General features: G+C 46.1%; 1 long non-coding RNA gene across 1 annotated transcript; it reads left to right on the forward strand.

Annotated features, from left to right (window-relative positions):
• The first annotated feature begins 15,740 nt into the window (after nt 1-15,740).
• LOC142765056 (uncharacterized) lies at nt 15,741-19,132 on the forward strand. Its single transcript, XR_012884042.1, has 3 exons — nt 15,741-16,128; nt 18,333-18,552; nt 18,999-19,132. It is a non-coding gene; the product is annotated as an uncharacterized LOC142765056 (long non-coding RNA).
• The last annotated feature ends 1,943 nt before the right edge of the window (nt 19,133-21,075 follow it).

A 21,075-nucleotide genomic window follows, 5' to 3' on the forward strand; every position in this document is an offset into this window, starting at 1 on the left:
GAGTCCTCCTAGATAGAAAAAGACAAGTCGATTAATAGCACAAAACAGTTTCTTTTGTTTGCATGTGTATCAGGGACGAAACTTGGACATTGCTGGCGAACTGGTCCCTCATCACAGCGAAACCTGTTATAAAATCACAAGGGTCGCGAACCGTTAAAGACCGACACGTCAGCGCACGTCAAGCTGGTGTCCCGGGACCCATGCAAGTGTGCGCAGATCGAAGCACGTCAAGCGTCAGGGTGTTGAGGAGGAGGAAAAAACTTTATTTTCAGAATCAGGTAGCCTCAGTGGTACGGTTCAAATGCCTAGGTGTCAGCCAGGGGCCCTTGGGCCCTGGCAGCGTCCTTGGCCCGTCAAATTTTCCAGGGATGTTCCTCTGGGTCTGAGCTGAGCAAGACGGTCCCCAACTTCTCACCAGTATCGATTGTGCGACCATGTCGGACTGCCTTTGGGCAGGCCCACAGGATGTCGGGTGGGTCCGCCCTTTTCTTACATAATTTGCACCTGTCGATGTATAGATCTTCGTAGTAGTGGCTATGTTCCAGCCGGTTCGGGTACGTGTTTGTTCGATGAAGGCGCCAGGCCAACGCTTGTTACTCGCCAAGAGTGTGGTGCGCGGGAGAATACCGGGCCCTCTCCAATCGATAATGATTTAAAATTGGTTACATTAAAGAATAAGCTCAGACTCAAAACAGCGGCGCGACTGCCATGCATCAGCAAACGAGTCGCGCTAGTGGTTTTCTTTATAGCTCTAAGTACTTTTTTTCGCTGCGAATGCAAATATTACTCATATAGTAATAAAAGTTCGCCGCCTCTTCTCATAATGCCACGCTTCTCTGAGCATTAATGTCACCATCTTTGTTGACTGTTGGCAGGAACTTCAAGTTCTTGGCCGAAAAAAACAGTGACAACCAACGTGCGTCCGTATGGTGAAATAGAATGCCTGAAATGTTTGAAGTGCCTGAAATTAGCAATCGACAGGATGGGGACACTCTCCGTCTTGGTGGAAGACCTCCGTAATGTAGGAGCCAAGCGTAACAGGACGGCTTTCTGCTCTCCCATAGTTGAGTACATCGTACTCTAAATCGTTAACAACTCTTTCTAAACACACTCGTTGGGCGTGCGTGGGAAATGCTCCGTCTTTATGCTTCACGGGACAGCTTTAAGCTCTCCCATAGTAGAGTATCCTATACTCTAAATCGTTACCCACTTTCTCTACCCCCCCCCCCCCCGATTCTCTCTTTATAAGTAGGCCAGCGACTGCGATGGGCTGAGCTTACAGTTATTTTTCAGGTAGTAACCGAATGTAGCGAATTCCGCCAAAACAGCTCTCCAACCAATAAAGACAAAAGCTGACTGTTCCATAAGATAACGTTCGGGAGACAGCAAGGGGTATTAATTTAATACCTGGAGTTTAGCGTCCCAAAACGAAGACACGATTACGAGATTCCGTATAGTGGATGGCTCCGGCAATTTCGACCACCTGGTGCGAATTATCGTGCACTGCCATTACACAGTACACGTGCCTTTACCATTTCGCCTCCGTCGAAATGCGACAGCAACGGCCGGTATCGAACCCGCGACCTTTGGGTGACCAGTCGAGCGTCCCAACCGCAACAACACAGCGGCGTAGCACGTGGGGTAATAAGGGCTCTCACGATAAAACGTTGAGTTACCTTGAAGTTTCCGGTCGCGCGCATTGTCATCGAATTCATTACTCCCGAAAGCATTGTGTTTGAATCGGCAAGTTTCAGGTGATTTTGTTGAACCAACGTGGCCAAAACACACAAAAAAAAGCTTTGGCGCGAAGTTTAAAAGGTAGCAATTAACATTACATTTTTTTTCTTTCGTAAATAGTTCTTAAGTAGAATTATCAGACTACAAATTGTCTTAGTGATTCGCATTTTCGGCCCTCTATAAGACCTCGTACAGCAAGGAGCCTTTGATGAACCAAAGTCTTGTTCACTAACGCTGCTAACGTCATTAATACAGCAAAGCCATTAGCAAAGCAAAGCTGAATCGCCTGCTCCCCAATATGAATAAATATTCGAACGCCTACGGCTACTGCGCATACACTAGAACTCCGAGACTTTAGTACAAGAGATGGACACTTTAACTATATGAGATAGGCTCATACGCATTATGTGGAACACTGTTAGAAACTTTACCCGCGTGCAAGCCAAAGCTAGGGTATCGAGATGCTCCACACGTTTTCCACATCGCTGACTGTTCTGCCATGGGCCTCATTTATATATAGAGGTGCGATGCTTACATCACCACTGTCGGCGCTGTTGGTCACGCTTGCCCAACCATGGCCTCCGAGATCAGACTCGGCAGCGAGGTGGGCTACCTGAGCTGATCACGGAGGCCATGGTTCGACTACACCAGTGTCCCGTCCACCAATGTAGAGCTAACGTTGTTTTCTCGTATTAGCCGCTAAATTGGCAACGCTATTTTTTTCAAAAGTTGAAGACTGGGTGTGTTGTGTTACAGCCATGTTATTTCTTCATCACACTATTTCGCAATGGGTGAATCGGAGGCCGGTCAATACTATGCAAACACAAACTATGAGAAAAAAAATCACAGCATATCCACGGAGGGAATGATAATGAGTGCGGCGAAGCTTCGGAGGGTTTTATGGGTAAATTGTGAACCATCCGTCCACTGGCCGCGTCTGTCCATCCATCCGTCCGTCGGTCTGTCTGTATTCCTGTCCATCCGTCGATCTACCTACCTATCTGTCCATCCGCCCGCCCGTTCGTCCTTCCGTCTGTCTGTCCGTCCAAACGTTCGTCTGTCCGTCCATTCACCTAGTGAACACTTTAGGTAGCGCCATGTCGCATCTTTTCATCATTTATTCGTCATATACAAGTACCGCCATCCAGCGGAAATTACAAGGACTAAACTAGAGGTGGCTACCTATACATACATCGAGGAGGCAAGACCCGCGGCTTAAGGGGCTTCGTCCCTAAAAGGTCAGGCGAAGGTGGCACTAAACCACGTAAGGCTTGAAACGGCGAAGCCGAAAACTAAATCTGCTGCCAGGCTTTAGCTATAGGTGATGTTAGGTCGTTTCTATACGTTCATTCTTAGCACACAGAGGTTCGAGTTACACTACAGGAAGTCACAAACACGACATGGGTACGTAGTCGTTGGCGTAGGCCTTAGACCATTTCGGGAGTCTTCTCGCATCTGCCGTCGTCCTTTCCGTATTCTCTTGTTGTACGTATACTCGAGGTTTTCGGCTCGCTGTACGGTCGCTTCGCAGCCATCAGTTGTTGGGCTACCGTTGCTTTTCTCATCTTTAGTGGACCAAAGGTGTGTTGTAAAGCTTACCCAATATCTCCGGCGCATATAGCGTTCTATGATGATGACAGTTTTTGTACAGGGCTCAAAAAGGACAGATTTGTTAAACGGAGCTGTTAAAGCGTACGTTTCAGCCAGTTTCCCGCCGTAAAAGTTTTCGGGAAGCGAAGTTGTAAGCGCTCGAGTGTGTGCGATCAGGCTAGCGGGATCACGTGCATGGTGTTGCCGATCCACCGTTAGATTTCGAATACGCGCGTTTACGCAATTCAAAATCATCATGATAACCATAATTTAGCATCACAACCATTTAGCTCGTCATTATTATCATCATGGTTATTTTGAGCAGCCCCATCTTCTTGGCCTTACTTTTGTAGTCACTATCCCCTTAGGTCCCATGACTGCGCGACACCTCCTTCACCAACAACTGCTACTACTGTCTCACTACTACTACTACTACTACTACTACTACTACTACTACTACTACTACTACTATGACGACTACGACGACAGTGGCAACTATACTTCCTACGTAAGCGGTCTTAAAGGCGACACCGCGGGGGCCGTATCGTATAGTAAACTGCAGAAATTATTAGATAAATTGACTCACTGTTCGGATTATCACCCCAAAAAGTATGGGCCATGTCCAGGAGAAAACAACAACAAAATATCTGGTTTCGTTGTAAAATTGTCGGTATAAGTCTGCACGAGCGTGGAATAATAAATGGCGTCCCACGCGTAAAGTGGAAGTCTCTATAACAAAATTATGTTGCCGTGTACCACCTCTTAATTTCTACTTAAACAGGTCTGGTCTGGTGCCATCCCTTATGTGCTCAAGCTGTAACGAACCCGAACATATCGACCATTTTCTCGTCACATGTCACCGTTTCAAAAATTAAAGAAAAAATTGTTTCAAAATTTTATTTCAAAAACAAGGAATATCACTTACTACTCCTAATATTTTGTCTATCGGGGCTGCTTCATTAGGACACAGCGACAGGAACAACTGCGGGGCTCTATGCGAATTCCTATGTGACACAAGAAGATTACCTTGCTGAGCCACTGATCAGCTCTCGGTTTTTACTAGCCAATGTAACATTTATTATTTAGCTATTACACTGTAACGATTTAACCTTCAGAAGAATTTTATATAACGAATACACCTCAGATATTGAACAAGTTCTTCTTTCCATTTTTTTTTTCACATTGTGCCAAATTAATCCCACAAAGTCAAAACTAAGTAATCCTATTCCCCTAGCCTGAATAACCTAAAGGTATTGACTTGCATTAAAGACCGGCTCCTTGGCCAATCCCCCTTAGTGGGTGAGAGCCACACAAGAAAGGATCAAGCAAGTAAGTAAGCAAGTCTACACGAATGACTGAGAATTAGAAGCTGTGAATATATATATAGTAACGTTTAGCGCTACCTTAACACCAACGATAACTGAAGCAACGTATCAAGAACCGTTGCAATGGTTGCTTTTTTGAGAAACGTCGCTATCTATATGCGACGCACAAAGATAGCATAAACAGCAGCGCACTGACAAGCAGTGAGAACAATAGTAACGTTTACAGTAGCAGCACAGGCAATAGCGGGCAGAATCGCAACGCTTGCAACACGGTGATAAACTGCGACGCAGTTCGGTCTCTCAGTAGTCATGAATAATGAACGCGTCTTCACGCTCTGCGACGCTGACGTGCACGCTCGCGATATTACCGTCTCGTCCGCCATTTCGAGCTTCCGCTGCACCGCCTATAGTCGCTGGAATGATCGAATAAAGTGACAATTAACAGTAACCACTGGCGATATATAACAGCTGTATCTTGCCGGTACTTAGCTACGGAGCAGAAACCTGGAGACTTACAAGGAGGGTTCAGCTTAAACTGAGGACGACGCAGCGAGCAATGGAAAGAAAAATGGTAGGTGTAACTTTAAGAGACAAGAAGAGAGCAGAGTGGATTAGGGAACAAACGGGGGTGAAGGATATCATATCTGAAATCAAGATGAAGAAATGGACATGGGCAGGGCATGTAGCACATAGACAGGATAACCGCTGGTCATTAAGGGTAACTAACTGGATTCCCAGAGAAGGAATACGGGTTAGGGGGAAACAGAAGGTTAGGTGGGCAGATGAGATTAAGAAGTTTGCGGGTATGAATTGGCAGCAGCAAGCACAGGACCGGGTTAACTGGCGGAAAATGGGAGAGACCTCTGTCCTGCAGTGGACGTAGTCAGGATGATGATGATGATGATGATGATGATGATGATGATGCCTGGCGCAGTCAAGGAAAGTGTGGGTTCAATGTCTCCCCCACCCCACCGAAATTTTTCAATTTCGAAAAAACTACTTCACAATGGCAGGATGCGAACGTGAGTAAGACCGTCGAATCTTAGCGTCTATATCTCATTTCTTGATTACACCTGGGGTTTTACGTCTTAAAACCACGACATGATCACGGGAGACGCCTTGGTGGAAGGCTCCGCAATTTTCTACCGTCTGGCGTTATTTAGCGTGCACTGACGTCGCACATGCACAGGCCCCTATATCTACCATGTCGCCTCAATCAAAATGCGACCACCGCGGCAGAGACCGAACTAGCGACATTCGTTTCAGAGGCTAAGCACCATAAGCACCGATTGATATGTGGAGTTTAACGTCCCAAAACCACCATATGATTATGAGAGACGCCGTAGTGGAGGGCTCCGGAAATTTCGACCACCTGGGGTTCTTTAACGTGCACCCAAATCTGAGCACATCGGCCTACAACATTTCCGCCTCCGTCGGAGGAGGCAGCCACCGCAGCCGGGATTCGATCCCGCGACCTGCGGGTCAGCAGCCGAGAACCTTAGCCACTAGACCGCCACGGTGGGGCCACCATAAGAACTGCTTCACTGTGGCGGGTATATAACATTTAATAATATTTATATGGCAGTCATAATGATACACATGAAGCAATACCATTAACGTCTTCTACACTTTTTTTAGCTTCACTACCTTCTGGTTTTCATTGACTGCGTACATAAGGTGTTTGTGCATCCAATTCATAAGTACAGCGAATGTACAAACAACAAACCGACGGACCAACGATAACAAGCCCCGCCGCAGTGGTCTAGTGACTAAGGTACTCAGCTGCTGACCCGCAGGTCGCGGGATCGAATCCCGGCTGCGGCGGCTGCATTTCCGATGGAGCAGGAAACGCTGTGGGCCCGTGTGCTCAGATATCGGTGCACGTTAAAGAACCCCATGTAGGTGGTCGACATTTCCTGAGCCCTCCACTACGGCGTCTCTCATAATCATTTGGTGGTTTTGGGACGTTAAACCCCACAAATCAATCAATCATCACCAACGAGGACAAGCGCTCGCCTTCGTCGGTCCGGCCTTTCGCTGTGTTTCCAAGCTTCGCAGTCACATTTGAAACGGAACACCGACTATCCCGTTCCCAGGCCCTGTGCGTACAAGGCGGCCCAACGTTCCCGCTGTCCCTTAGTCATATACCTTTCATTGCCCGCACTTTGTCCTTTTACGCCCATCGTTCTCCACAAAAAAAAGGAAGAGGGGAGCTAAGTTGCTGACAGAAGTGCAAAGCTGTTCTTTTCTATTTACTCGTGTTTCTTTTTTGTTAGCTTGTTTGTTTACGAAGCCTTTCACGAAGGGAGACGATAGTGAAACGGACACGCTGAGAAGCTGGGCTGCCACAAGAGAGGGCAATCTTTTAAGAAAATGGCACCCCCCCTCCACTCACGCAGAGACACACCCCGACACCTCTCGGAATCAAGCGACCTCTTAAAGGTGGAGGCGGTGACGATGCCGCACACGATTGCAACGGACCACGTAACTGTTTCCCAGAAACTGTTTGCTGACCGCAAACTGTTTCAACTTGCTGTCAGCAGCATTCTAGAAAAGAAGTATAGAAAAAAAAGCACTTTTCTCTCTTACAAACGAAATATCCCGTCAAAGGGGAGTGGCTTGACGGCTTGCCTTGATGAAGTGGGTGTTCTCCGACGGAACACCCGCTTCACGCTCGTCCCCTTCTTGTCCCTTTGTCGTCGTTCAATTCTCGCGCGATAACTATCGTCATGTCATAGCAACTAGCATAAACCACCACAGTTCTGGGAAACAAGAAAGATGCCACAATCTTCTGCAATTCCGAAGATAGCGTCAGAGAACTGTACTCCTCGCGCACGCTCCTGTACCGGCAGCAACGTTGCGATAACCTTAAGGACCACCATGTCCAATGTAAAGTGGCGCCGCCTATGACCCATGAAAGTTGCGAGCTGGAGGGACAACAACGTGCAATGCACTCCGGGAGCTTGGCTTCCGGTTCAAAAGAATGTAAAGTGGTGCCACCTATGACCCATAAAAGTTGCGAGCTGGAGGGGCAACAACCTACAATGCACTCCGGGAGCTCGGCTTCCGGTTCAAAAGAATAGATAAATGGGACGTGGGGTCAGGTCAGCAAGCGTAGCTGTGGAGAAAAAGACGTTTCTCGTTCAAAGCGGGAGAGGATCGAAAACCGTACGTGAGCGGAGTAAAACTGTCTGTCGTTCGAGGCGAACGGAGCCCCGCCGAACGCTTGTAGGATGAAGGGGTTAGGCACTGTGCCGTGTCGCCTGTAGGCAGACAGAAATTAGGTGCCTTCTTCCTTTTCCTCATGAACCACTAACAACAACAAGCGTGAAATGAAAGAAGGAAGAGAGCCGTGGCGGTGGCAGAGCGGTGTGACAGGAATGACGCCGAGTCTCGCTCCCGCAGGGACTTCGGAAGGTATTTCGCCGTCATCCCTCTTCCCTAAAGAACCGCATCTCTGCGCAACCGTTCATCCATCTATTCAACACTCCAAGTACCACCATCTCGCATCTTTTCATCATATATTCCCCATATAGAAGCACCGCCATCCAGTGGGCATTCCAAGGACTAAACGAGAGGTGGTACACGCACACTTTCTCACGGCTTGCGCTTCGGGTCTACTTCCCACCTTTAACCACCTCGAGTTCATGGTACATACTAGTTCACTGTATTCATGGCACTGCGGCCTAACGATCGCTAAACCTTTCTAAAACCAAGGAGGTTACGCCCAGCGAGTATAACGTAGCAACATTTTCCTGTCAGATAGTGCCCAATGTACATGCCAATGGCTACTAATGGGAAATGAGAGACAGGAGAATTCGGCTTTTAGTTAACGCGCACGCTGCGAATATTTTATTGTTCGACAACGCACAGAAGAAATCTCTCACCGGCACCACCTTGGAGGTCAAGATGTAAAACTTGTTACACACTACGAGTACTACTACGACTACGAGGGACGAACGGGTGCCACTATAAGGAGCTTCGCCGCTAAAAATTATGGGTCCGAGTGGGGACCCTTAAGCTTCGCTTTCAAGAGTTGAACGGCGATGGCGATATTCCGTTCCTAAAGTGCGTACTTCAAACACATAGTGTATGAAATCTTTTCGAACCCGATATGCACCCGCCATACGTAGCCTTAAAAGGCGTCTCCAGCGTTCTGTCGGCCGCACCGAAAATAGCACTCTCTGGTTTTACGTGCCGAAACCGCGAAATGGCTAGGCACTTCTCGAAAAGCGGTATACGCAAAGCTTTGCGTTAGCGTTTGTCGCCACTGCTCATGCGTCATAAGAAGGAACACTGGGCCTGTTGGTGAAGCTTCGTAGTGGCCAACGCGCGACATGCACGTATACGACAGGCACAGAAACACTGAAGCAAGACGGTGCTGGCCATCAGCTGAAGTTTATTTGGTTAAACCACACGTAACGCGCACAAGCATCGCCCAGGTCACGCCCTATATAGAGGACGCGATAGATTATAATTAAAAGCAAGAAAATTCGTCGCTATAACATACGCAGGGATGACAAAGCCGACTGCCTATATAGAAAAACTCGGATACTAAAAAAATCAATGACTGACGTCATATTGCACGGCGCAGACAAGACTTACCGCCGTATTCCAGGACCTCCCTTCACTCAACGCATCGCCTTCACTTGAGAAAGCAGATGGGAGCGCCATCTCTAGGTGCGGCAAGTCACTGCATATTAGCGATAGTCTGTTGCAATTCCTGAGTAGCGCAGCGTCATTTTCGGCCGAGTGGTGGCGCAGTGCTCAACTCTGTCAAGTGAAGGGTGAAAGTCGAGCCGAGGAGCGTTTGTGAATACGGGGGTTAGTGTACAATTAATAATAATAATATTAATATTAATAATAATAATAATAATAATAATAATAATAATAATAATAATAATAATAATAATAATAATAATAATAATAATAATAATAATAGTAATAATAATAATAATCATGATGATGATGATGATGATAAATGTGGGGTTTTACGTCCCAAAACCTTGATATGAGTACGAGAGACGCCGTACATAGTGTACCGGGGGCTCCGGAAATTTCGACAACCTGGTGTTATTTAACGTGCCCCGACATCAAACAGTATACACGCTCTTCTGTGACCGCCACGGCCGGGGATGGCACCCGCTACCTTCGGGCCCAGCACCCCGGGCTACTGTTCCACGTAAAGTTGAAACGCTACCTAACAAAGTGAAAACTGACCGGCGTCCGCAGTTGGCGTCGTCAACACGTGTTATGCAAGAGCCTCCATCATCCCGTTATGACGTCGCCATTAGACGTAAATGTGACGTCACAGATCTCGAGAATCACCAACACCATGATGTCGTCATCATTACGCCACTGTGGCGTCCGAATCTGACGTCATAACATGGCGTCATTTCCTGATCAAAGGAGAGCTGATCCCGGAGATATACTAATTCATTGATGCATTTCCGTGTTTGCTCCCCCCCCCCCTTTTTTTTTTGCTTGGCTCCATTTTGTGGGCCTGCAGTACTCTGAAAATAAATCGATAAATAACAAATAAATAAATAAATAAACTCAGCAGATTGCACGTACCTTGAGAATTGACGTTATGCGAAAGATGCGGAGAGAAACTGAGCGTGTCGCAATTTTTTTATTAAGTGACACGTCATGTAATGATGTTATAAATGTATGTACAAATGTTGCACGCACACCCATATGTTGAAGAGTTGCAAATGTTGATACAACCAGCTGTTAGAACTTGCGCAACGATGCCAAGTGGAACATCCGTATTACCAACAGCAGAAGCTGATATGACGCGCTTATGCTCGCGAAGATGCATGCTGGCCCTGGACACTGCTACATAAATCAACTTCAGCGCATGGCACCTAAACACAATTGACGTTACACCGACGTGACCACTGCTTGATTGATTGATATGTGGGGTTTAACGTCCCAAAACCACTATATGATTATGAGAGACGCCGTAGTGGAGGGCTCCGGAAATTTAGACCACCTGAGGTTCTTTAACGTGCACCCAAATCTGAGCACACGGGCCTACAACATTTCCGCCTCCATCGGAAATGCAGCCGCCACAGCCGGGATTCGAACCCGCGCCCTGCAGGTCAGCAGCCGAGTACCTTAGCCACTAGACCACCGTGGCGGGGCGTGACCACTGCTTCAAAGGAGTACATATGTGATGTTTATTAATTGGATAGGTAGCACTGCAATCACTGTTGCCGTTTCACGAAGGTTAACGTGTATTTGAAAAGTAGTTTCGACACCTGGCGTAGCTCTGTGATAGAATGTTCATTTGCCACGCAGAATTCTTGGATTCGATTCCAGCTGGGACCCTGACATTTATTATTTGTATTCGTCGGGTTGACGCTGCCGATGCCAGGTATTTCTTAACGCTCGCGCGTTAAAATTGCCCATCTGTGTTCTCGTCGTTCCTCGGTAGATACTAAGAGTCAATCACCGGTGGCACATACTCGTGGCACATACCCGCTTGTGGGTATGTGCCACTGTCTGGCGGGAAGTGTTTGACGACGTACGCGACGGAAATGTGACATTATTCATGTTTTGACCAGCGCGTCATACTCGCCACACCATCTTACTCTCCCATGCTAATTTTAGTTCACGCCAAGTTAAGGGGTTGATCACGAGAGCACTCAAACGTAAGCGGATAGATATGTAGATACGCTGAAAGTCGCCGAAGTGTGCTAAGAAATGCTTCGCATTTAAAAATAAATATGCATACACAAACTAATAAGTAAATCAAATAAACGGCCTTCACATTGCAGTCATCTCAGCAGAATGCATAAGGGACGTTGTGATTTTTAACTATTTACAAAGTGAATGGTGAAGTGCACGTGAAGTAATACTTTTATTTCCTTCTTTCTGCTGTCGTGTGTTCTATCACTCCCAGTAAACGTGTTAGACAGCCCCCACCGAACGGACCTCGTTGGAACGAGTAAATGTACATCTAATAAAGAGTGAGAACGCGAACAGAGTTCCAGCTCAAAGGTTGCTCGAGCCGGTGGGAAAAAAATAAATACAAAGAAACCCGCGAGTTGCTTCTGCCGCTGCATATCCGCTCCACTGATAGTGTAACAATGCATGACAGGTGTTCATGGAGTGAACAAAACAAAAAAAAATCTGCATAGACACAGCAGTTGTCGACGACGAATGACTCACGGAGCCATTAAAAAAACGCAGCTGTTTTATTTTCTTTTTTTTTCATAAGCCGCGCTGCCCTTTTGACTCATTAAGGTCGCCTTCTGAGTACAGCACATTATGTTCTCAACGTTTCGTGCGCACATTGTGACCCATCAACAAGGCAGCATTCTCAGGACACCAAGCAGCCACGTCTGACGTGTGAGTGCGCGACGGCGACAACGGACAAGAGGGAGACCATGCACACACACGCAGAGGACCACTTTCCAAGCACGTTTATATCGAAATGAGCTCAGTACATATTAGGAGCTTTTTTTTTGGCACATACATGCTTTTAACTTTCCTCTAAAACGGTGATACTAAATTACTGATTATGGTTAATAAACTATTAGTAATGTTTTTAAGAAAAGTTATATAGAGTATGTATGTGTGAATAGACTCTTATGTGAGCTAGTTCCGGTTTACGATTTGGCCCATTTCAAAAAAAAAAGCTCTTCATATAGACAAACACACTACGCACTGTCACACGTTCTCAATGCACAGCCGCACTCAAGTAACGCAACCATTTACGCGATAGCGAAACGGAAGTGCCGTTATTACTAACATATTCCTGACTCCGCTATCGCCAGAAGCCACGATAAATCGGTACGATTAACCATTGAGACCAAGAAAATCATCGAAACAGGTGATGAGCGCGTTTTTGTAAGACAGCCAGGCCAGTTTAGCTTTCACGTGCTGGAAGACGAAACTTTCGCACCTAAGGAGGCCCTCCCATGTGTAACAAGTTCACTGACAGCTGTTCATAGACTTGATGGCCCTACGAGTAGATTCACCTTTGCGCCCACAAGTTCAAACGAAAGCAGAGAATGATTGGCGCAAGTGACATTTTGGATGGACACATTTAGCACAATCAAGAAAATGTAAGCTGTTTAACCATTTGATAGCATGACTTGTTATGGTCAAGTGTTTGCAATCTTCCTCATGGCCGACAACATTCCTTTCAGAGACTCGCGATTCTCATTATACGGGAGGAGAAATATAGTGTCAGATACGATGAAGATGTCACACATAACGCATTGAAATTTTTAGACTGTGCTTTGTTTCGGCCCAACCTCCGAGTAAATGGCAAGAGCATATGTTGCACTCTTCTCTTGGTCACTTCCTGCACCTTAAGTGTGTAATCTCTATATTCGAACTTAAACCCCTAACTATCTCAAGAAGAAAGGACACTTGGAGAAATCAAGAAAACTGATCTCATGCACTGTCGAAGTGAACTTCATGCGAAGCAGCTGAAGTACCAACCTGGGTAGCTTCTATTCACTATCACCTAAAAAAGTTGCGTGACTTGAGTGCGACTTCGCTTTGGGAGCCCGTGACAACGTGTGGTGTGTGTATCGACTATGTTACCTAAGACATGTGGGCACCGCGACGTTGGGATGTTAATGCGATGCTTTTGTTGTTTTTTGTATATCGCGAGACGAATTAATAATGCCATTAAATATCGTATGCACCAACCCAACCATTTTCATACGCGTCTACCGGAACACTGTTCGTTTAGTTGTTAAAGGTGCAAAACACGGATGTTAATAGCACAGTATGGCAGCACTGAAATTCATCAGCAAAATAGTCTATACATACTGTGCTCGTTTCGAAATAAACATTATTGGAAGCGGCACACTGTGTGTGTGTACCCTACCTCTGTCGGTTGTCGCCGTCACACCTGACACTATGCTAAACCAACACGACCAGTCTGCCACTCTCACAAAGCAGTCATCCGACCTGTCTGTATGCACTCCATAAAACTGCAGTTAACCTGATAAGTCACGGTATAGAATAATACGGCGGCCATGTCCCAACATCAAGAAACATTGTAGGCATTGGAAAATGGGCATCCTAACAAATACCAGGTGGCCTTGGCTATAGCTAGTCTGCTACTTTTTCACTTAAGTGACAATTAACTGACGAGGTAGTGATTTCAGAACCTTAAAAGCCTGGTAATAAACACTTAAGAACAATCCTTGCCAAGCAGGCCAGACGCCCCTGTCAACCTGATATGCTGGAAACGTTTCTATTCTCATGTCTCGAAACCCGCGCATAAAATTATGCGGAAACAAAGAGTCACTTAATCGGTACGCTTCTTTATTGATGTACCATATTTACTCGGTTGTAACGCGCGCACGAGCGTAACGCGAGGGCTAAATTATCATTAAGTCCAGAAGGAAAATATTATTTTGATACATGATACACGATTCTAACGCAAGGGCTAGCTTTAAGTATCAAAAATCGTTTTTTTTTAAATCTACATTCGAGTAAATACGGTACTGAAGCCTGCATGGCCACCTTCGGGTTAGAGTGTAGTAAGACTGGTCGCTGACTCACTCATTCACTCACTAACTGCACCTGCTCTGACTCACTAACTCTCACTAGCTCGCTCACTACCAACCGACCACGGGACCTCACTCAAACGACGCAAAGTTATGTCACTCAGAATAATTGTTTCGCAACTCTAATTTAGCAGGCCAGGCAGTTTTCCATCTAGATAAATACACTGGCGCAGAGAAATCCCGTTTTTTTTTTCAAGGACTAGGATAAAACGTGTCCAGCTTTGTTAAGTTCAAAAAGTCGTTACCGTATTACAACAGCCACAATCTATGGAGTTGTTGGAAACCTCGATTATGTATTTAAAAGATAATCTACAGTCGGTCAAGTGAGCTTAAAAAATGTCACTTCGATTTCGACCGCCGAGGAAATAAGGATCCTACAAAACTCGTGAAATTGAATTAAAGAAATATATCAGTTACGACTATAAATGACCACTGAAAATCTGATACCGCACTTACTCAAACTTGAGTGCGCCTGATGACACATTCACAGCTGGCAATACGCATGCATCATCGACACATCATTCCAAAGTGTCTCCCTCGTGCACGTCATTATTATTCAAATAGGTCGTAAATTAGTTCATCAAGTGTGGGCATAATAAAGCCTTATTAGCTCATTTCACCGCTAACTTGCGAATGCATTTTTATCGAATGCATGTATTCTTCGGGATCCATATACTAAAACTAATATCGGTAACCCCGAGAGAGTTCAGTGAAAGGCAGTTGTGTTTAGTTTAACGAATTCTCAAGATTGCATTGGCCCACAGCCCCTATATGAAAGCTAACCGTATTGTACTACTGGAGATGAGAAGATAGAATCAGAAAGTGGAATTCAAGTTCTTGAACTGATTCACACGGACAATTAACCACTAGAACCACCTGTATATCTATCGCGCTATTAACCAGAACCACACATCACCGCTGACAATATTCAGTGACAAGATACACTGACACCTTACTTCGTGAGAAGACGTTTGAGAATTTTTTCCGTCGTACTACGACCGAATGGAACTGTATAATCGAATCGACATCATACTCTTCATCGTTGTTGATTTGTTCCGAAACGTTTTGCCAAACGCGACAAATACGTTTCTGTAAGGTTGTTTTTGTTTTCTTTTCATCCTTGTTCCAAACGCGTTCAATGTAAGTACCATTTTTATTGCCCTCCGTGCTTGGACTACGTGCCTGCTGTAATCGATAAGTAAAATAAAATAAATAAAACTCGGCAAACGACTTCTACATTTTGCATCGTAACATGATGTTTTTTTTTTTTTTTTCAATCGACGGTGTCCTAGTATCCGTTTGTGGTGCGACGAAATTTGTGAGCTGTCGACGAAAAGCTTCTACGAACGACCGCGTGCACGACATATCATGAAATGTCGAATGAAGATCCAGTAATGTCACTCGCGGGCGTCATGCACAGCTCCCAATTTTTGCCGTCAAGGACAACAAATATTATTTATAACGTTCAGTTCCCCTTCAGTACGTATATCCATCCACGGTTTGCGGGTATACAGCAACACAGAGATAGCAAAGGAGGCAGCCGCCGTCTCATATATGTTTTTTTTAACGCCACATAGTGACACATACATGTTTGCCTTAACGCGAGCATACATATGGACGATACATTCGTGTTATCGGCGGCAGTTCGCACATTTCAGCAAAGAGACAAACACTAACAGAGAGAGAGAGAGATTGTCATAACGAGTCAACAATTAAACAGCAGCACTATAACAAGCAAGCGTGACTAACACATGCCTCAAATAGCTGACCCGCACTGACGTTTTTGGAAGGTTGACTCACGCTCTCATGTATGTGATTGTGTATATAATATTGTTACGAGCAGAATAGAAGAGTTACGAGTGGAACAGTAGAAGAGGACGTTCGGCTAGCGAGAAAGGACTCCTGCGCGCGTTGGGTCGACACCTTCGAGCCTACCGGTACGTCACAGCTTAATAAACCCTTTTCTTAGACGTAACAGTATAAACACCAAATATTTCGCTTGTGCGTTGTTCCATTTGCCTCACTGCGATAGCGGTATACTATTTTAAAAAAGAGAGAGAGAGACACCATTTATTGAAAGGAAATAGGTGCACGGGATACTCCGTGTATAGGGATGAAAAATGATATAAAAACATTGCAGGAAATACGGAATAAAACAAAAAAGAAAGAGCATAAACAAATATGAAATGCTTGAGTGAACCTGACACTGATATTGTTTAGAACATAAAAGTTGGTCAAAATTTTCGGCGCCCTCTACTACGGCGTCTCTCATAATCATCTAGTGGTTTTGGGACGTTGAACACCATATACCAAACAATCAATCAAATCAGAACACGGAAGTTATACTCTGTTTCACCAATTTGATTCAGCACTACCAAAGCTACGGGGTGTAAGAAAGCCCCATGCTTACGCAGCGAAACTATAGTCCCACATATATACCAGCACCTTAAAATTGACAGGGTTGGCTGGAACTGGCGCTTCTTTGGTGTCTTTGACGCCAAATTGATACATGATACGGTTACTCTTCTTTGCATTTATTTATTACTAATTTATGTGATACTTAACGTCCCGAAACCACCATATGGTTATGGGAGACGCCGTAGTGGATGACTCCGGAAATTTCGACCACCTGGGGTTCTTTAACGTGCACCCAAATATGAGCACACGGGCCTACAACATTTCCGCCTCCATCGGAAATGCAGCCGCCGTAGCCGGGATTCGATCCCGCGACCTGCGGGTCACCAGCCGAGTACCTTCCACTAGACCACCAAGGTGGGGCATTTATTACTGATTTAATTATTTGTGTTGGTTACCGCCGATAACTGTGCACACAAATCAACATGGCAGCACCCGTGCAGTATATAGTGACTGCCCGCTTCGATCCGGACTTGCCCTTGCTACACGCCCACTGCGCTGACAGCAGTAAACAAATGGTGAAATCAGCCATCGCCTTGTTTCATCTCACTCTGGGACTAAAGCATCAGGTACGTGTTGTGGTACTTAATGCCACCATCAAGTCGCATGTACAGCCGCCCATATTTTTAAACCATAGGTCGCCGACTCTGTAAGCTCCTGTTGTCCCGGTGTCCGGTCAGTGATGTCCCGTCCAGGGAATTTTCCATTTTTCGGAGAATCTTTGCCTCTAATTTTGAGCGAGAGGCAAAAAGGGAATCCTCGAGATAGTGCACGGAATTTCGGGAATTGTTAAATTCTTCTATGACGACCGATAATTAGCGGTCACAGTGCGCCTTCATCTGCTTTAATCGGTTTTGCAGCGCATGCACTACGCAAGCATAGTCTGAGGTTTGTTTCTGATATATACACGTCGCGATGAGTAGTTCACTATTGGTGTTACACTTGAAGCCCACAACGTGCAGTGTACAAACAGTATATGAATTTCAATACAGGCGTGATTTTGTCGCGCGGCAGTGGAGCGGCTATAGTCAAGACTTCAAAAGTCGCCAGTACGTGAGACACGTGTAATTACAGAAGTGTGTGCGTAGACGGGGGCGGCTGTACATACAGCAATTAGCACTGCTGTGCAGGGAAATATCATGACCAGGTTTTTGGGGCATGTGCACGTGGCGCCATCTTTCGTTGGCCACATCAGCGGCTTCCATAACTGAATGGGACATAGGCGAAAAAAAAATCATACCTGACAAAGGAAGCTAGTTATCAAAAACGACTCCCGGTTTTTGTATGTTAGAGACCTATTTGAACAGCCTCTCGCAAAGTTAAAGTACCACACTGCAAACCGCCTGGCTTCCCACAGCATTTATATTTAACAATGGAACGAACGAAAATAGAGGGAAAAGAAAGGCACGGAGGTTAACCAGCCTATAGGCAGCCGGTTTGCTACCCTGCGCATGGGAGAGGGATGGGGGAGATGAAAGAGAGCAGACAGCGAAGAGAGAAACAGCACATTTGGCAGCACACGCGTGCACACTCAGTTATTTGGAATCCCGTACGTGTGTTTCTATGGGCTGTATTCAATTGACCTGGGAAGCCACAAGTTTTGAAACACGATACTGAAATTTTGCCAAAATGTACCAGTGGCTCTCTGCTACACACAACCCAGAGTCGTGTTTGATAACTACCTTCTTTCAAGAGATATAATTTTTCTCACCTATTTCCAATTTAGTTACGGCGGCCCACCGTTCCTGCTGCCGAGAGATGGTGCCACGTCCAGACGTCCCCAATTGCTGGGATTGGCTGAGGAATTTCGTCAACGTTTGCAGAAAAAAGAAATGCCCCAAATAGGGAATTTTCACGTTTCTGAATGTGAATTCTTCGGCGTAGTACGGAACATGACCGTGTCCTGTTCCCGGAGCCACTGCACATGACTGTTGATTAAGGGCATGGTACGTATTCTCGTTCATTTCGCCGCTCCGCTCCGCAATACAGCGCTCACAGACTGTGCGGTCGATGCTCGAGCGTTCGAGTTAAAAAAAAAAAAGGATGGTTGTACACTCTTGCTTTTGCTGTGAGTGGCATTCTTACAGGTCTCGCCGCCCTTTGCAAACTGTTTGACTTTCTATAACCATATTCCCAGCAACATGAGTCACCTTGTTGTCCCAGCTGTAACGGGCACGCAATGCGTCGACCATCTGTGTACAGCGATAACGAGAAAAATCGCTCGAAGTCATTCTTAAGAAAACTTTGATGAACACGCACTTCTCTTGTTGTCAAATTATGATCGGAATCCGCACGAAAGCGTCCATGACTGTTAGACGGCACTAACCCTATTGAGCACACGCACAAAAGGTGCAAAGTCAGCCTCACTCCTTTTTTCTTTTTTTCATTTTAGCTGACGCTGGTCGACCAGCGATAAGTGCTGCCATCGAACCCGGCTGGCTCGGCCAGGCCAGAGGGTTCCTGGAATAAGGGACCCTCCCACCTTCACTCGAAATCTTCACTCAATAAATGTTTTTTTTTTCTTTCTTTCTCTGTCTATCTCTCTCCCTCATTTTAGCTGTGCGACTAACATCTCCTTTGATAGACTGCACTTGCATTGTCTGGCTCGTTTCTCTTGTGTTCGTGTTTCCATGTCACTTCCACAAACAATTCCCAACAAACCTGCCTAGGGCAGATTTCGTGATACTAACAAAACTATTGCTTCGTCGGGAAAGGAATCGCGTTAATACGAATAACAAAGCGTTTTATAACAGCAAAGGAACAACCGGGCGCCACACAACGCGAACTGCGTAGCGAGTATAGGTCGTCGAATGCTCCAACTCATTGCAAAAGCCTCACACATAATTCTTCTCCTTCCTCAGCCACAGCATGAGAAATTGCACAAAGTTTCTTGGAAGTGTGTTACGGGTACAACACATCTCAGAAGAACGACGAATGACGGTATGGTAAATGCTTTTCTATTGGGCCAATCACCTCCAACGAGTGTGTACCACGGTCGGAGGTTGACAAGAACAATGACTCGTTACGCTACAAATTATGATGGTTTACGGCGTCACCGGGTACCCTGCAAGTGTGCTTGAAGCAGTCACCCGAAGAGTGTTTAACAAAGACTATATCCAGCTTCCAAGTAGGCCTAGCGGTTTTTAGAGGCGAAGCGCCTTATGGGGAGGCTTGTGCGTCCCCCGTTGTCGTAGTGCGGAACCTGAGGCACATACCCGCATACCAGGGACACATACATACCCGCCCTCGGGCACATATCCGCATGTCCACATGTTACGAAAAACGTAGCACGGCGTCGTTATCACGCCATCGGTATTCGCAAAGCGCTGACAGCAGAAATGTGGTACATACTCTCGTTTAGTCCTTGGATTGTCCGCTGAATGGCGGTACTTGTACATGAGGAATATATGATAAGAAACGAGATGCGGTACTTGAAGTGTTTACTAGATGGACGGACGGACGCACGAACGCACAGTTGGGGCATTTAGCTGCTGATGGTGCCGCACTGTCATTGTGAAGCAACCTTTTCACGACCCCTTTAAGTTTGGAAGCTATTTATTGTAGTGAAAGTTCTTCAGGTTTGCTTTCACTAACAGCGTAATTGTAATGTCACGCGATATCATGGTGAGCCATGATGACACTGTCATGCTTGTGGCCTTATAATGACGTCACTAATCACACCGTGTGATCATATGGTGACGTAATCACATGATTTTATATCTCGCAACAGCCGTGTTGAGGCCGACAGTCAATTTTCACACTTGGACAAGGCATCTAAGGCTGTCGCTTTAATAACGCCTCACTTCTGTGGTCCAGACAAGCAGGCTAAACACAGCAAAAAGGTCTGCTCAAGACGATTAATTCAACATTGACCTCAAATCACAAGTTTTTGCAGTCTCAATCACGCGATAGCTTCGTGACGTGTCCCGTATGTTCTCCCGTGAAATGGGGTGCACGTGCAATAGATGAACGAACAGGATGGTCGACCCGCACTCCTAACAAATCCATATACGGGTCCGGAGGATTTCAACAAAAGAAACAAGAATATAACCAAATCCACGTGCGGGAACCATTGACTCACCGCGGGCGCTACGTATACGTAGAGTGCCACGCGCACCGACCCCCTTGTTGGCGGGTGGCAGTTGCGGAGACCGCTACAGCTGACGTCAGTCGCCAGCCTGACTCACGTCCCCCACCGACGCCAGATGTCGCTCCCTCCCCACCCAACGAAAGAAACCGCGCGGTCTCTCACCTGTTGAGTGTGCCGCGGGAACGGTGCTCGGCCAGCCGGGTTTTCGGAGGGCGTGGGGATCGCATATGGATCGCTCCCGCGGCTAATTCGTCACCGCTGTAACTCGTGAGTGGCCGCTCTGCCGAACCAATCATGGAGCGAGTAAAAGCAGTACTGGAGTGATCCGGCCGTCGCTTGAGGTCATATCCAAGCACGGCTTTTAAAAAAGAAAATGTAC

Source organism: Rhipicephalus microplus, chromosome 6, assembly GCF_043290135.1.
Source record: "Rhipicephalus microplus isolate Deutch F79 chromosome 6, USDA_Rmic, whole genome shotgun sequence".
NCBI lineage: Eukaryota > Metazoa > Arthropoda > Arachnida > Ixodida > Ixodidae > Rhipicephalus > Rhipicephalus microplus.